Below are 15,573 nucleotides of genomic sequence, written 5' to 3'. Positions count from 1 at the left end.
CAAAGAATATCTTGTTTCTTTGGATTCTGTTTCTTGTTGGAGGACGTTCTCTTTGCCTGACGCAGCTGTCATTTGTGATAAAGTGCACAGGGATGCCAGCAGTAAAATGATTAACCCCAACCATGGGCGGCAGCAGGTAGCCTAGCGGTTAAGATAGTTGGGCCAATAACCGAAAGGTTGCTGGTTCGAATCCCTGATCCAATTAGGTGAAACATATGCCAATGTGCCCTTGAGCAAGGCACTGAACCCTAGTTGCTCTGGATAAGAGTGTCTGTTAAATGACTACAATGTAACTCAACTCAATAGACACAAAACAAGTAATGAGTTCCCTACCAGATCTAATTGGATATTGTATTCATGCCACATCCTCCAATTGTTTTATATTATAAAAAATTATCAATTTTTTAGGATTTTCCTCAGTTTATCATTCTGTTCCATACATATGGGGACATTTTTATTTAAATGTCTTAGCCAAAATATTATTGAAATGGGTTTATCTCATGTACAAATCTACTGCGGCACTCCAATCCCTGCTACTCTGCTCTGTGCTGTTGAATATCTGGTATATCTCATATTAGGGTGGTTTTGTTCCTGTTTTCCCCCCATGGTCAGGGGGTGGGTGGGGCCGGGCCGCAGGTCGCCATGCTAAAGTAACAGAGAACCCCCAGAGAGTGTATGGCGTGACACTGGGCCAGACGGGGATGCTGCTGTGAGTGGAGCGGACCAACAGACACACACACTGGGCTGTTCTGTGTGTCTCAGTGGTCTGGTTCTTTTTCTTTTAACCTATGAGACTCCTCTCTGTCACTGCAAAGGAAGCATCTGATTGATTTAACTTCTCCTGACTCCCGGTCTGCAGAGAAGGCCACCCTGCCTGGGCAACAGAGGGGACGAACCACTGGGAGAACTCTGTGAACACTTATTCCTTTTCAAGGTTAAATACTGTTCAGGCTTTATTTTACACCAGAGACCAGGATATAGACTCACAGATTCATCTCACGTACCCTTTATGTGAAATAAGTGGATTGAGGCTAAAATGTTATATTGTAGTCTTGGCTGGATGCTCTTTTTCACTAAGGTCTTAATGAGAAACAGAATGGCTGGACAAGGCTGCTGAAATGACACAATTCACATGTCATAGAAGTTGTCACCTACAATTGTTAATATACATAATAGTAAAAGTGAAAGCATCTGGGTACAATGTTCTACATGCAGACCTTTTTCTGTGGGCTAGTTTGGATGTTATTCTGGGCCCATGAGACAAAGTACAGGACCTTTTCCTCATTTGATTTTAACCTTGAGAAGTAGTCATGGACTATGAGTGCTTTCACCTACTGCTCTTAGATAAACACACAAAATGAAATTTCAGCTATTATAAGTCAATATTCTATCATGTCTTGGAAATACCTGATTACCATATCTGATTAATTCCCAATATAATATACTTAATCAATAAAAATTAAACTTGCACTGAAACTTCAAAGCAAAATATGCACCGCATTGCTGCTATCCTATTGGAATGTTGCTCTGGGCAAGAAATTAATTCATGGAATTATTTGATGTTAATTCATTCCAAAACTAAACTTTTTCTTATTTTTCACTGATTCATTGCAAGCCTGCAGTCTATGCAATGACCTTGAATTTGTTTTAAAAAAATCATAATTATTGTACCTTTTTGTACCCTTTTAATATTGTAACAAAAACGAAAATACACAATGCCTCAATTCTGTTTTCACAATATAGTTCCCTCATGTATAAAGCGTTAAATTGCAATGACTTGCTGAGTGAGGGAAGTTCTCTTATCTCTTTAAGATACCTAAACATGGTTAGGGAAAGGCCAGTATGGTCAAATGTTAATATCTGTTTGGTTTATCTGTGTTCTAGTTGACTATAGGAGCAGAGCATCCGGGGGAGGGAGGGGGAGCACTGCGGTTGAGTTGTGATTAAGTCTGGAACAGGGCTGCCTGGGATACGGTGCCATGTCTGTCCCAGAGTACTATACCCACCCTCGCGTCGGCATCCGTCCGCACACACTCACGCTACCTCCCCTCTCGGGACTGTCTGTAGTCTGTACCCACCACTGTCTGTAGTCTGTACCCACCACTGACTGTAGTCTGTACCCACCACTGTCTGTAGTCTGTACCCACCACTGTCTGAGTCCCAGCACTCACATCACAAGGCTCAGAGACCAAATGTCCCCTCTCCTCACACACATTAAATACTTTATTTGAATCCATCAATCAAATGTACAAAAAAAGGATCCAACATTTCAAAGATCCCTGTATGCATGGCAGTCCTCCAAACCACTAGACTGAAACAGATCAGTACCTAGTCAATTGCCTTGCCCAAGTTTTTATCAGACCCGCAATCTGGAGGCCATGCACTACAAGCCTGTGTACATGGCCGAGACTACCAAATATCAGCCCCACCAGCTTGCACCACCACCCGAGGCTGTCCCAGCATGCCACACGGGGCTGGTATTTAAACAGATACTCTGCAAAGGCATGCACCATGTAGCCGTCCAATGAGCAGTCCACTTCCAAAATGAGCCCCTCCACCTGGCTTCCCCCCACAACAATATCATGTTTGTACCATGTTTTGTGCTGCTACCATGTTGTGTTGCCAACAAGTTGTTATGTGGTGTTGCTACCATGCTGTGTTGTCATGTGTTGCTACCATGCTGTGTTGTCATGTGTTGCTACCTTGCTATGTTGTTATCTTAGGTCTCTCTTTATGTAGTGTTGTCTCTTGTCGTGATGTATGTTTTGTTCTATATTTATATTTTATTTATATATTTTTTAATCCCAGCCCCTGTCCCCGCAGGAGGCCTTTTGCCTTTTGGTAGGCCGTCATTTTAAATAAGAATTTGTTACTAACTGACTTGCCTTGTTAAATAAAAAAAAATTAAAAATATGTGGTGTATTTGGCGCACAGGAAAACACATCATCATCAAACCAGCTTCCCCTTTACACAAGAATGTTTCTGCATGTGTAGTGTTGGGGAGACTACTTGTCTCACCTCTCTGGCAATCAGATCAACAAGGTGGTCATGTCTAGCAATGTAAAAATCCTTGTATGAACAGCAGCCATTCACAACATGGGGAATGGACTTCATTACATTTGCCTCATGTAGAATACAGAATGGGACATGGTTTGCAGGGTACCAGAGTGCTAAATTATATTTTGTCGGTGGAACTTGCAGCCTCGCCTTAACAGTAAAGGTGAGAACGTCCTCGCTAACGGCAGCATTCTGGTACATGGAATGGGAGACAGAGTGGTCAGCAGAGCACTCCTTCCGTGGCCTCCAACTGCTCTTAAACGCGAGTAAAACCAAATGCATGCTTTTCAACAGATCGCTGCCTGCACCCGCATGCCCGACTAGCATCACCACCCTGGATGGTTCCGACCTTGAATATGTGGACATCTATAAGTACCTAGGTGTCTGGCTAGACTGCAAACTCTCCTTCCAGACTCACATCAAACATCTCCAATCGAAAATCAAATCAAGAGTCGGCTTTCTATTCCGCAACAAAGCCTCCTTCACTCACGCCGCCAAGCTTACCCTAGTAAAACTGACTATCCTACCGATCCTCGATTTCGGCGATGTCATCTACAAAATGGCTTCCAACACTCTACTCAGCAAACTGGATGCAGTCTATCATAGTGCCATCCGTTTTGTCACCAAAGCACCTTATACCACCCACCACTGCGACTTGTATGCTCTAGTCGGCTGGCCCTCGCTACATATTCGTCGCCAGACCCACTGGCTCAGGTCATCTACAAGTCCATGCTAGGTAAAGCTCCGCCTTATCTCAGTTCACTGGTCACGATGGCAACACCCATCCGTAGCACACGCTCCAGCAGGTGTATCTCACTGATCATCCCTAAAGCCAACACCTCATTTGGCCGCCTTTCGTTCCAGTACTCTGCTGCCTGTGACTGGAACGAACTGCAAAAATCGCTGAAGTTGGAGACTTTTATCTCCCTCACCAACTTCAAACATCAGCTATCCGAGCAGCTAACCGATCGCTGCAGCTGTACATAGTCTATTGGTAAATAGCCCACCCATTTTCACCTACCTCATTCCCATACTGTTTTTATACTGTTTTTTATTTATTTTTTTATTTACTTTTCTGCTCTTTTGCACACCAATATCTCTACCTGTACATGACCATCTGATCATTTATCACCCCAGTGTTAATCTGCAAAATTGTATTATTCGCCTACCTCCTCATGCCTTTTGCACATATTGTATATAGACTGCCCATTTTTTTTTTTCTACTGTGTTATTGACTTGTTAATTGTTTACTCCATGTGTAACTCTGTATTGTCTGTTCACACTGCTATGCTTTATCTTGGCCAGGTCGCAGTTGCAAATGAGAACTTGTTCTCAACTAGCCTACCTGGTTAAATAAAGGTGAAATAAAAAAATTAATAAAAAAAGAGTCCAGAGCAGCGAGTTTCCCCTGCAGCCCCTGCTGTCATAGCAGGCGCTATCCTTCCCCTTCATCTTCCACCCAATTAACTATACCTCCTTCCTACACACCTGAAATCAGATTCATTAGTATGGCAAATTTGTGAACCCAATTTCTGCATTTCTGTACTTTCAAATGGAATAAAATGACAACATAAAAGTTTCCCCACACACTGCCTGTGGGCGTTTGAACACGCCACAATCCTTTCAAATCAAATCAAATTTTATTTGTCACATACACATGGTTAGCAGATGTTAATGCGAGTGTAGCGAAATGCTTGTGCTTCTAGTTCCGACAATGCAGTAATAACCAACAAGTAATCTAACTAACAATTTCAAAACTACTGTCTTATACACAATGTAAGGGGATAAAGAATATGTACATAAGGACATATGAATGAGTGATGGTACAGAGCAACATAGGCAAGATACAGTAGATGGTATCGAGTACAGTATATACATATGAGATGAGTATGTAAACAAAGTGGCATAGTTAGAGTGGCTAGTGATACATGTATTACATAAGGATGCAGTCGATGATATAGAGTACAGTATATACGTATGCATATGAGATGAATAATGTAGGGAAGTAACATTATATAAGGTAGCATTGTTTAAAGTGGCTAGTGATATATTTACATCATTTCCCATCAATTCCCCTTATTAAAGTGGCTGGAGTTGAGTCAGTGTCAATGTCAGTGTGTTGGCAGCAGCCACTCAATGTTAGTGGTGGTTGTTTAACAGTCTGATGGCCTTGAGATAGAAGCTGTTTTTCAGTCTCTCGGTCCCAGCTTTGATGCACCTGTACTGACCTCGCCTTCTGGATGATAGCGGGGTGAACAGGCAGTGGCTCGGGTGGTTGATGTCCTTGATGATCTTTATGGCCTTCCTGTAACATCGGGTGGTGTAGGTGTCCTGGAGGGCAGGTAGTTTGCCCCCGGTGATGCGTTGTGCAGACCTCACTACCCTCTGGAGAGCCTTACGGTTGAGGATGGAGCAGTTGCCGTACCAGGCGGTGATACAGCCCGCCAGGATGCTCTCGATTGTGCATCTGTAGAAGTTTGTGAGTGCTTTTGGTGACAAGCCGAATTTCTTCAGCCTCCTGAGGTTGAAGAGGCGCTGCTGCGCCTTCTTCACGATGCCGTCTGTGTGAGTGGACCAATTCAGTTTGTCTGTGATGTGTATGCCGAGGAACTTAAAACTTGCTACCCTCTCCACTACTGTTCCATTGATGTGGATAGGGGGGTGTTCCCTCTGCTGTTTCCTGAAGTCCACGATCATCTCCTTAGTTTTGTTGACGTTGAGTGTGAGGTTATTTTCCTGACACCACACTCCGAGGGCCCTCACCTCCTCCCTGTAGGCCGTCTCGTCGTTGTTGGTAATCAAGCCTACCACTGTTGTGTCGTCCGCAAACTTGATGATTGAGTTGGAGGCGTGCGTGGCCACGCAGTCGTGGGTGAACAGGGAGTACAGGAGAGGGCTCAGAACGCACCCTTGTGGGGCCCCAGTGTTGAGGATCAGCGGGGAGGAGATGTTGTTGCCTACCCTCACCACCTGGGGGCGGCCCGTCAGGAAGTCCAGTATCCAGTTGCACAGGGCGGGGTCGAGACCCAGGGTCTCGAGCTTGATGATGAGCTTGGAGGGTACTATGGTGTTGAATGCCGAGCTGTAGTCGATGAACAGCATTCTCACATAGGTATTCCTCTTGTCCAGATGAGTTAGGGCAGTGTGCAGTGTGGTTGAGATTGCATCGTCTGTGGACCTATTTGGGCGGTAAGCAAATTGGAGTGGGTCTAGGGTGTCAGGTAGGGTGGAGGTGATATGGTCCTTGACTAGTCTCTCAAAGCACTTCATGATGACGGAAGTGAGTGCTACGGGGGCGGTAGTCGTTTAGCTCAGTTACCTTAGCTTTCTTGGGAACAGGAACAATGGTGGCCCTCTTGAAGCATGTGGGAACAGCAGACTGGTATAGGGATTGATTGAATATGTCCGTAAACACACCGGCCAGCTGGTCTGCGCATGCTCTGAGGGCGCGGCTGGGGATGCCGTCTGGGCCTGCAGCCTTGCGAGGGTTAACACGTTTAAATGTCTTACTCACCTCGGCTGCAGTGAAGGAGAGACCGCATGTTTCCGTTGCAGGCCGTGTCAGTGGCACTGTATTGTCCTCAAAGCGGGCAAAAAAGTTATTTAGTCTGCCTGGGAGCAAGAGATCCTGGTCCGTGACTGGGCTGGATTTCTTCCTGTAGTCCGTGATTGACTGTAGACCCTGCCACATGCCTCTTGTGTCTGAGCCGTTGAATTGAGATTCAGTGTGGCTATATCATTTCAGTAGTGTGTGCAAACGTGGCAAAGATCGCTAGCTGACGATTGCAGAACAGTGTCTGAATTACTAGATAAACATCCAGGAGTTTGTATATACTTACGGAAGCTGTTGTTAACAATGATGTCACACTCTGAGTCAGTCATGGCCATTAGGCTCTGCTCTGATTCACAGGGGCAGCAGGTAGCCTAGCGGTTAAGTGCGTTGGGTGAGTAACTGAAAGAGTTCCTGGTTGGAATCCACCAGATGACTAGGTGAAAAGTCTGTCCTTGAGCAAGGCACTTAACCTTAATTGCTCTGATAAGTCGCTCTGTATAAGAGTGTCTGTTAAACGTTAAAGCGACAGTTCACGGCTATGTCTGTATTGCTTAATCATTATGGTACCTGGAACAAAAAGCATAGGAGGACCGTTTGCAATCCATGATTTCTGGATGATTACTCTGCTTGACTTTCAATACATCATCAATGACCGTTGGAACCCTACGCCTTGCCGCACTAATGTTATGACAACATCTAATTGGGTTCTCATGGTTCTTAATCATCCTGACAAGTGACACCCATATTTCTCCCTGTGTCATGATTTTCTGCCTTTCCAACTGTCATCTTTGTTCAGTCAGGCAGCTTTTGTCTCATTCCATCATATTTCAAAGACCAATGTGTCACACAGTTTTACCTCTCTCTTCCATTTTGTTCCAATCAGAGAATACCTCCTGCATATGACTTCTGAGAAGTTACGTTTCTGACAATAACAAGAGGCAGGAGTAAACTGTAGCAACCTGGGTGCAGTGCAGCACAGCCTCCTGGGCGTGTCTCGCTGTGTTCAGCTGTGGATCTGGGTGCAGTGCAGCACAGCCTTCTGGGCCTGTCTCGCTGTGTTCAGCTGTGGATCTGGGGCAGTGCAGCACAGCCTCCTGGGCCTGTCTCGCTGTGTTCAGCTGTGGATCTGGGTGCAGTGCAGCACAGCCTTCTGGGCCTGTCTTGCTGTGTTCAGCTGTGGATCTGGGGCAGTGCAGCACAGCCTCCTGGGCGTGTCTCGCTGTGTTCAGCTGTGGATCTGGGTGCAGTGCAGCACAGCCTTCTGGGCCTGTCTCGCTGTGTTCAGCTGTGGATCTGGGTGCAGTGCAGCACAGCCTTCTGGGCCTGTCTCGCTGTGTTCAGCTGTGGATCTGGGGCAGTGCAGCACAGCCTCCTGGGCCTGTCTCGCTGTGTTCAGCTGTGGATCTGGGGCAGTGCAGCACAGCCTCCTGGGCCTGTCTCGCTGTGTTCAGCTGTGGATCTGGGGCAGTGCAGCACAGCCTCCTGGGCCTGTCTCGCTGTGTTCAGCTGTGGATCTGGGGCAGTGCAGCACAGCCTCCTGGGCCTGTCTCGCTGTGTTCAGCTGTGGATCTGGGGCAGTGCAGCACAGCCTCCTGGGCATGTCTCGCTGTGTTCAGCTGTGGATCTGGGGCAGTGCAGCACAGCCTCCTGGGCCTGTCTCGCTGTGTTCAGCTGTGGATCTGGGGCAGTGCAGCACAGCCTCCTGGGCCTGTCTCGCTGTGTTCAGCTGTGGATCTGGGGCAGTGTAGCACAGCCTCCTGGGCATGTCTCGCTGTGTTCAGCTGTGGATCTGGGGCAGTGCAGTTCGCCACCACTCCTCAGAATGAGCTGTTGCCATGACACCTTCCTCTGGGCCACCCGGCTCTTGGCTGCAACCCTTCTTGCGTGACAAAATGGCGGTTCATTATTCAATGGCTAACGGGGCATGAGGTTGAAGAGCTTTGTAATCGGTAAAGCCACGAGCACTTCCACAGATCCACATTACACTAAAGACCACAGTAAAAACTTGACTTTGTTATTGATCAGCTAGAGCAGGTGAGGGAACAGGAATGTAATGAAGCTTCAGAATCACCCAATGACTCTACATGTATATATGGAAAAAGGATGCATGGGTGCTATTTTATCTCAATACTTTGTTGTTGTCTATTCTCTTCCTGTCAGTCTGAGTAATGACCTAACTGCTGCAGCCAAGTCAACCTTCAGATGTCTGAGAGGGCATCACATAAGCCCTGGCTTCGCTCAGAGGGGCTTTGGAGCCCAGAACACGCAGAAGAAGCTGCCAGGTCTGTGATCCAGTCCAACCCCATCCCAATTTCACCCCTTACCCCTCTCCAGGTCACTGTATTGATCAGCTGGGGAGGCTGACTAGGTTATTCCTCTCTGGAGAAGAGGGGATCAGGTTGCTATTGGCAATGTCATTATCAACTGTAACTCCATGTTGACATGCAGCCTGCTCCCAGGCCTGTGATGGATCCATAAGTAAAGGCATATTGGCATCTAACTGGTAGACTCATTTACTTTAATGAAAGGGGTTTAGTATTTTATTAGTGCGTAACTGTGTGTGTGTCTGTGTGTGTGTCAGTGAGAGACAGAGAGAGAGAGAGAGAGAGAGAATATGCAGGTTGACACAGTGTGTGAGTGTTGGCAGCAGTGATTTAAACTGCTCTCTTCCTGGCTGAACTCAATATCAGCTTCCTCAGCTCTCTCCTGCATAATCATGCAGTGCTGCTAGTTGCCACGGTTACCACGCTCTTCATATTATAAATAAAAAGGAAAAGATTTTAGGCCTTTTCGGTTTGCTTTTCTCCCATTTAAGTCCTCTTTTATTAAACACACCAATCAATAGGAGCTAAGGAGAGTCTGTTGGGTAGAAAATAGCAGATCAGAGGCAAGCCAAGGGAAGGGGCTTGAATTCAGTAATAATCAGTTATCTACATAGTAAGAGAGCAACATATGCTTATTGTAAATATTCTATTTTGAATTCCCAAACATTTGATTTTTTAACCATGTATCTCCTGGACATTAATGTAAATCCAAGAATGTACAAATCTGTTCTTTATGGAGAAAATGTCTTAATTTCTGCATTATTCTCTGTAATGATGACATCTAGTGGTAATCATGAAAACGGGACTCCCTAAAAACACGCCAGTTCGATACAGCTACTGTATATCTGGAAGTGACCTTTCGTAGCAGGCTAGGAGAGCCTCCTAACCTTAACCTAATTCCCCTAACCTGCTACGTTAATTCTCCTAACCTGCTGCATAAGTTCTCCTAACTTGCAATGAAAAGTCCCTACCGGGTCGTGGATGTATCAAAGTGATGTGTTTTTAGGGAATCTCCATGAGAACGCTGGTATATCCATGTCCTCCAAATGAATCAATAACGTTCATAAAGAAAACTATCATCTTTCATTTACTAGTAGATCACATACTAGTTATAGATCTCTGATGAATTTGTATGAACAAAATACAAACTCTTTATGATTGTGACCTTGGGTCTATATTATGTTCTTTATCAAAAAATGTGTTCATTATAGTTTTTCATTCATTTTTAGTACCCTAGCCCTAATCCTAACCGTAACTCTTACCCTTTGTCAGAGATATGTGTATAGGTGGCAGGGAAGTCAGGCGCAGGAGAGTCAAACGGAGTGTAAAATGGAGTCTTTTAATAAATGTCCAAGTAACATGCTCCATAACACTAAATAGAAAAATGAATATAAACAAACATGGGTACGAAGACCCGTCGCGCACCTATACAACAAAAACACTACACTGACAATAAACCATCTCTGACAAAGACATGAGGGGAAACAGAGGGTTAAATACACAACAGGTAATGAATGGGATTGAAAACAGGTGTGTGGGAAGACAAGACAAAACCAATGGAAAATGAAAAATGGATCAATGATGGCTAGAAGACCGGTGACGTCGAACGCCGAGCACCGCCCGAACAAGGAGAGGCATCGACTTCGGCAGAAGTCGTGACACCCTTATTCTAAACTTAACCGTAACCTTAACAAGCAGCTTCTTATCAACTGATAGTTTGTTGATAGTATGACCATCTGTAGAGCATCTATCCGGACTATCCAAATAAAGTGTGACATTTGGAAATGTGACAATGTTATTTTCAACATTTCAAATGTCGCTGTTGATATGACTGTTTCCTCTTGCAATTAATGAGATCATTTGTGTAGACTATTCACCATGAGCCAGCATTATGGAAGTAGTTTGTGTTTACATCAGAGACAAAAGAGACAAACAGCTCTAAACCACACAGGAAGTCAGAGCAGGATAGAATGACCAAGGATCGGTTTTCCACAACACCCCCACCATCCATCCCAGGGATTCCTCTGTGGGGGGCCTCAGTCTGCTGAGTGACGTGTCTCTCTCTGGGAGGGCCAGTTGTGTGCCCCTAAGTCTAAACCTACTCTGCTGGACAGATAGCCACAGAACTGTGAGCTTAGAGTACACTGAGAAGCACTCCCAAAGACTATTCCCCTACTGTATTTATTTATTTTGCTCCTTTGCACCCCATTATTTTTATTTCTACTTTGCACATTCTTCCACTACAAATCTACCATTCCAGTGTTTTACTTGCTATATTGTATTTACTTCGCCACCATGGCCTTTTTCTTACCTTAACCCCCCTTATCTCACCTCATTTGCTCAAATCGTATATAGACTTGTTTCTACTGTATTATTGACTGTCTGTTTGTTTTACTCCATGTGTAACTCTGTGTCGTTGTATGTGTCGAACTGCTTTGCTTTATCTTGGCCAGGTCGCAATTGTAAATGAGAACTTGTTCTCAACTAGCCTACCTGGTTAAATAAAGGTGAAATAAATCAATAAAATAAATATGAGGGGACGCCGGCTGTCCACACTCAGATGACAGGGGTCAGGCACAGGGGTTCTAGGAGGGTTAAAGATAATATTATCAATGAAGTTTCCTTTTTTTCTCATAGATGAGTTGATTTGAACGTCTGCCAAAAGCACTGGACCTGCCTCAGCCTACTAGCTGGTGTTTCCATGGTGACTATGAGTAGGAAGCTGTGGAGTCAACACCTTCAAATAGGGGATACAGCCTCTGCTGAACAGGTGGATAGAAAAACAGGTATCGTATATAACACTAACTCTCCCTCACTGACGTGTGCAGAGCAGGATGCTTTCCAGGGACATTAATCCAATGTACTGTATTTCTATCAGACCTGTTTCCGGTTTTTCTGCAGCACACTTTGTATATATATGCTCCATGACTTCTCATTTGTCTTGTTGTTACATTCTCAGTAGTTGTCATGACATTGTGTTGCTGTTACATTCTCAGTAGTTGTCATGATATTGTGTTGTTGTTACATTCTCAGTAGTTGTCATGATATTGTGTTGCTGTTACATTCTCAGTAGTTGTCATGACATTGTGTTGTTGTTACATTCTCAGTAGTTGTCATGACATTGTGTTGCTGTTACATTCTCAGTAGTTGTCATGACATTGTGTTGCTGTTGCATTCTCAGTAGTTGTCATGACATTGTGTTGCTGTTACATTCTCAGTAGTTGTCATGACATTGTGTTGCTGTTACATTCTCAGTAGTTGTCATGACATTGTGTTGCTGTTACATTCTCAGTAGTTGTCATGACATTGTGTTGCTGTTACATTCTCAGTAGTTGTCATGACATTGTGTTGTTGTTACATTCTCAGTAGTTGTCATGACATTGTGTTGTTGTTACATTCTCAGTAGTTGTCATGACATTGTGTTGCTGTTACATTCTCAGTAGTTGTCATGACATTGTGTTGCTGTTGCATTCTCAGTAGTTGTCATGACATTGTGTTGCTGTTACATTCTCAGTAGTTGTCATGACATTGTGTTGCTGTTACATTCTCAGTAGTTGTCATGACATTGTGTTGCTGTTACATTCTCAGTAGTTGTCATGACATTGTGTTGTTGTTACATTCTCAGTAGTTGTCATGACATTGTGTTGTTGTTACATTCTCAGTAGTTGTCATGACATTGTGTTGCTGTTACATTCTCAGTAGTTGTCATGACATTGTGTTGCTGTTGCATTCTCAGTAGTTGTCATGACATTGTGTTGCATGGTGATAGTTGAAGGTGACATCACCAAGCCTTGTAGGTCTTTATGTAACCCTGTAAGTCCTTCACTTCATGGCTGTGACGTCATGTATGTGATTATTAAAAACGTTTAAGGTGATTCATTTGGTCCAGTGGGATATTTGCATGATGGAATGCCACTGAAAACAATACATCACAGAGCCCTGGTGTTCAAAAGCTCTCTTTTCCCCACAAGTTATTTCTTGCTCCCTCTGTGCGGCTTTGACGTGTGCATTCATAATTAGTTGAGCTAATATCTAATTAGCCATAGGTTTTCTTCGGTTCTTTCCTCATCACCCCAAGCTGGTGACTAAAGAGACACCTGTAGGTCATATACCGAACTGCAAAACAGAATGGTACATTCAACTTACACATAGAGACGAGCGCAGATACTCAAACATGCACATCAACACTCAGTAAGAAGCGGCCGACCAAATGCCCCGTCTCTCTTTCAATGACTGATCGCTCAGTCTGATGTGAATCCATTCCAAATAGTAGCTGTGGTTTTTGTGGCTGGCACAGGCAGACACCGGGAACGAGCTCTGTAGTGATTCCACTTGACTGGACTGGATGAGACTGGAGGCCGGAGCCTGTCAACATTCAATAAATTGGTCATTAGCTACAATAACAGTCCATCTCTCCTGTCTCACTGTGAACTAACAGTGACTAGACCAACAAACATTCTGCAAATTACACTGACAGACTGCTTCATGAGAAATACGTAATCAAAGCTCTATCCAAGCCTTGACTAGCAATCGTTCAGACCTAATGCTGACTTTTCCTATTACTCACTTCTGTTAGTGTATAATGTCTTGTCTTTTCTTACTGTTAGCATTTAGATTGAGTCTTTCATTCTGAGTAAATCAAACCCTATATACAGTGCATTCGGAAAGTATTGCGACCCCTTCCCTTTTTCCACATTTTGTTACATTTATAGACATATTTAAATGGATCAAATAAACAAAAATCACCAATCTACACACAATACCCCATAATGACAAAGTGAAAACAAGTTTTAATCAGAAATACCTTATTTACATAAGCATTCAGACCCTTTGCTATGAGACTCAAAATTGAGCTCAGGTGCATCCTGTTTTCATTGATCATCCTTGAGATGTTTATTCAACTTGGAGTCCATCTGTGGTAAATTCAATTGATTGGACATGATTTGGAAAGGCACACACCTATCTATATAAGGTCCCACAGTTGACAGTGCATGTCAGAGCAAAAACCAAGCCATGAGGTCGAGGGAATTGTCTGTCGACCTCTGAGATAGGATTGTGTTGAGGCACAGATCTGAGGAAAGGTACCAAAAAATGTATGCAGCATTGAAGGTCCCCAATAACATAGTGGCCTCCATCATTCTTCAATGGAAGAAGTTTGGAACCACCAAGATTCTTACCAGAGCTGGCCGCCCGGCCAAACTCTCCCAATCAGGGGGAGAAGGAACTTGGTCAGGGAGGTCACCAGGAACCCAATGGTCACTCTGACAGAGCTCTAGAATTTCGCTGCAGAAGAACCATCTCTGCAGCACTCCGCCAATCAACCTTTATGGTACAGTGGCCAGAGGGAAGCCACTCCTCAGTAAAAGGCACATGACAGCCGGGTTGGAGTTTTCCATAAGGCCAGTTTGGTGCCAGTTTGCCTGAAATCATCTCTACAGTGAAGCATGGTGGTGGCAGCATCACGCTGTGGGGATGTTTTTCAGCGGCAGGTACTGGGAGACTAGTCAGGATCGAGGCAAAGATGAACGGAGCAAAGTACAGAGAAATCCTTGATAAAAACCTTCTCCAGAGCGCTCAGGACCTTTGACTGTGGCGAGGGTTCACCTTCCAACAGGACAACAACCCTAAGAACACAGGCAAGACAACACAAACTACCTGCCCTCCAGGACACCTACTCCACCCGATGTCACAGGAAGGCCATAAAGATCATCAAGGACAACAACCACCCGAGCCACTGCCTGTTCACCCCGCTATCATCCAGAAGGCGAGGTCAGTACAGGTGCATCAAAGCAGGGACTGAGAGACTGAAAAACAGCTTCTATCTCAAGGCCATCAGACTGACAGCCACCACTAACATTGAGTGGCTGCTGCCAACATACTGACTCAACTCCAGCCACTTTAATAATGGAAATTGATGCAAAAAATTTATCACTAGCCACTTTAAACAATGCCACTTAATATAATGTTTACATACCCTACATTACTCATCTCATATGTATATGTATATACTGAACTCATTTAAACTGCTGCATCTACTGCATCTTGCCATCTTTATGTAATACATGTATCACTAGCCACTTTAAACTATGCTACTTTATGTTTATATACCCTACATTACTCATCTCATATGTATATACTGTACTCTATATCATCTACTGCATCTTGCCTATGCCGCTCTGTACCATCACGCATTCATATATCTTTATGTACATATTCTTCATCCCTTTACACTTGTGTGTAGAAGGTAGTAGTTGAATCCATTTTAGAATAAGGCTGTATCGTAACAAAATCTGGAAAAAGTCCAGGGGTCTGAATACTTTCCGAATGCACTGTATTTCAATACTGTGTACGTGATGAAGCAGTGTCTGGCCTATGTTCTTGGAAAGGAGGAAGTTTCTATGACAGCTTGTGTATTCCACCCTATTGAGCAATTCCTCATCCGGCAAGATGTCAGGCTACACACATCAATCTTCAGTATTACCTAGTAACCTTTCTTTCAAAAGAAAATACCCTTGCTGAACACACACGGAGACTAGTGATCAAATTTATTTCAAGGATTTTGACACAGAAAGTGTCTAGGTTTGTGCACTGCTATGATCTTAGCAACTGCTCAGAAATGCAGGACATGAAATACGGGCT

This window comes from Oncorhynchus nerka, linkage group LG19 (assembly GCF_034236695.1).
Source record: "Oncorhynchus nerka isolate Pitt River linkage group LG19, Oner_Uvic_2.0, whole genome shotgun sequence".
Lineage (NCBI taxonomy): Eukaryota > Metazoa > Chordata > Actinopteri > Salmoniformes > Salmonidae > Oncorhynchus > Oncorhynchus nerka.
This window is presented reverse-complemented; position numbering follows the sequence as displayed.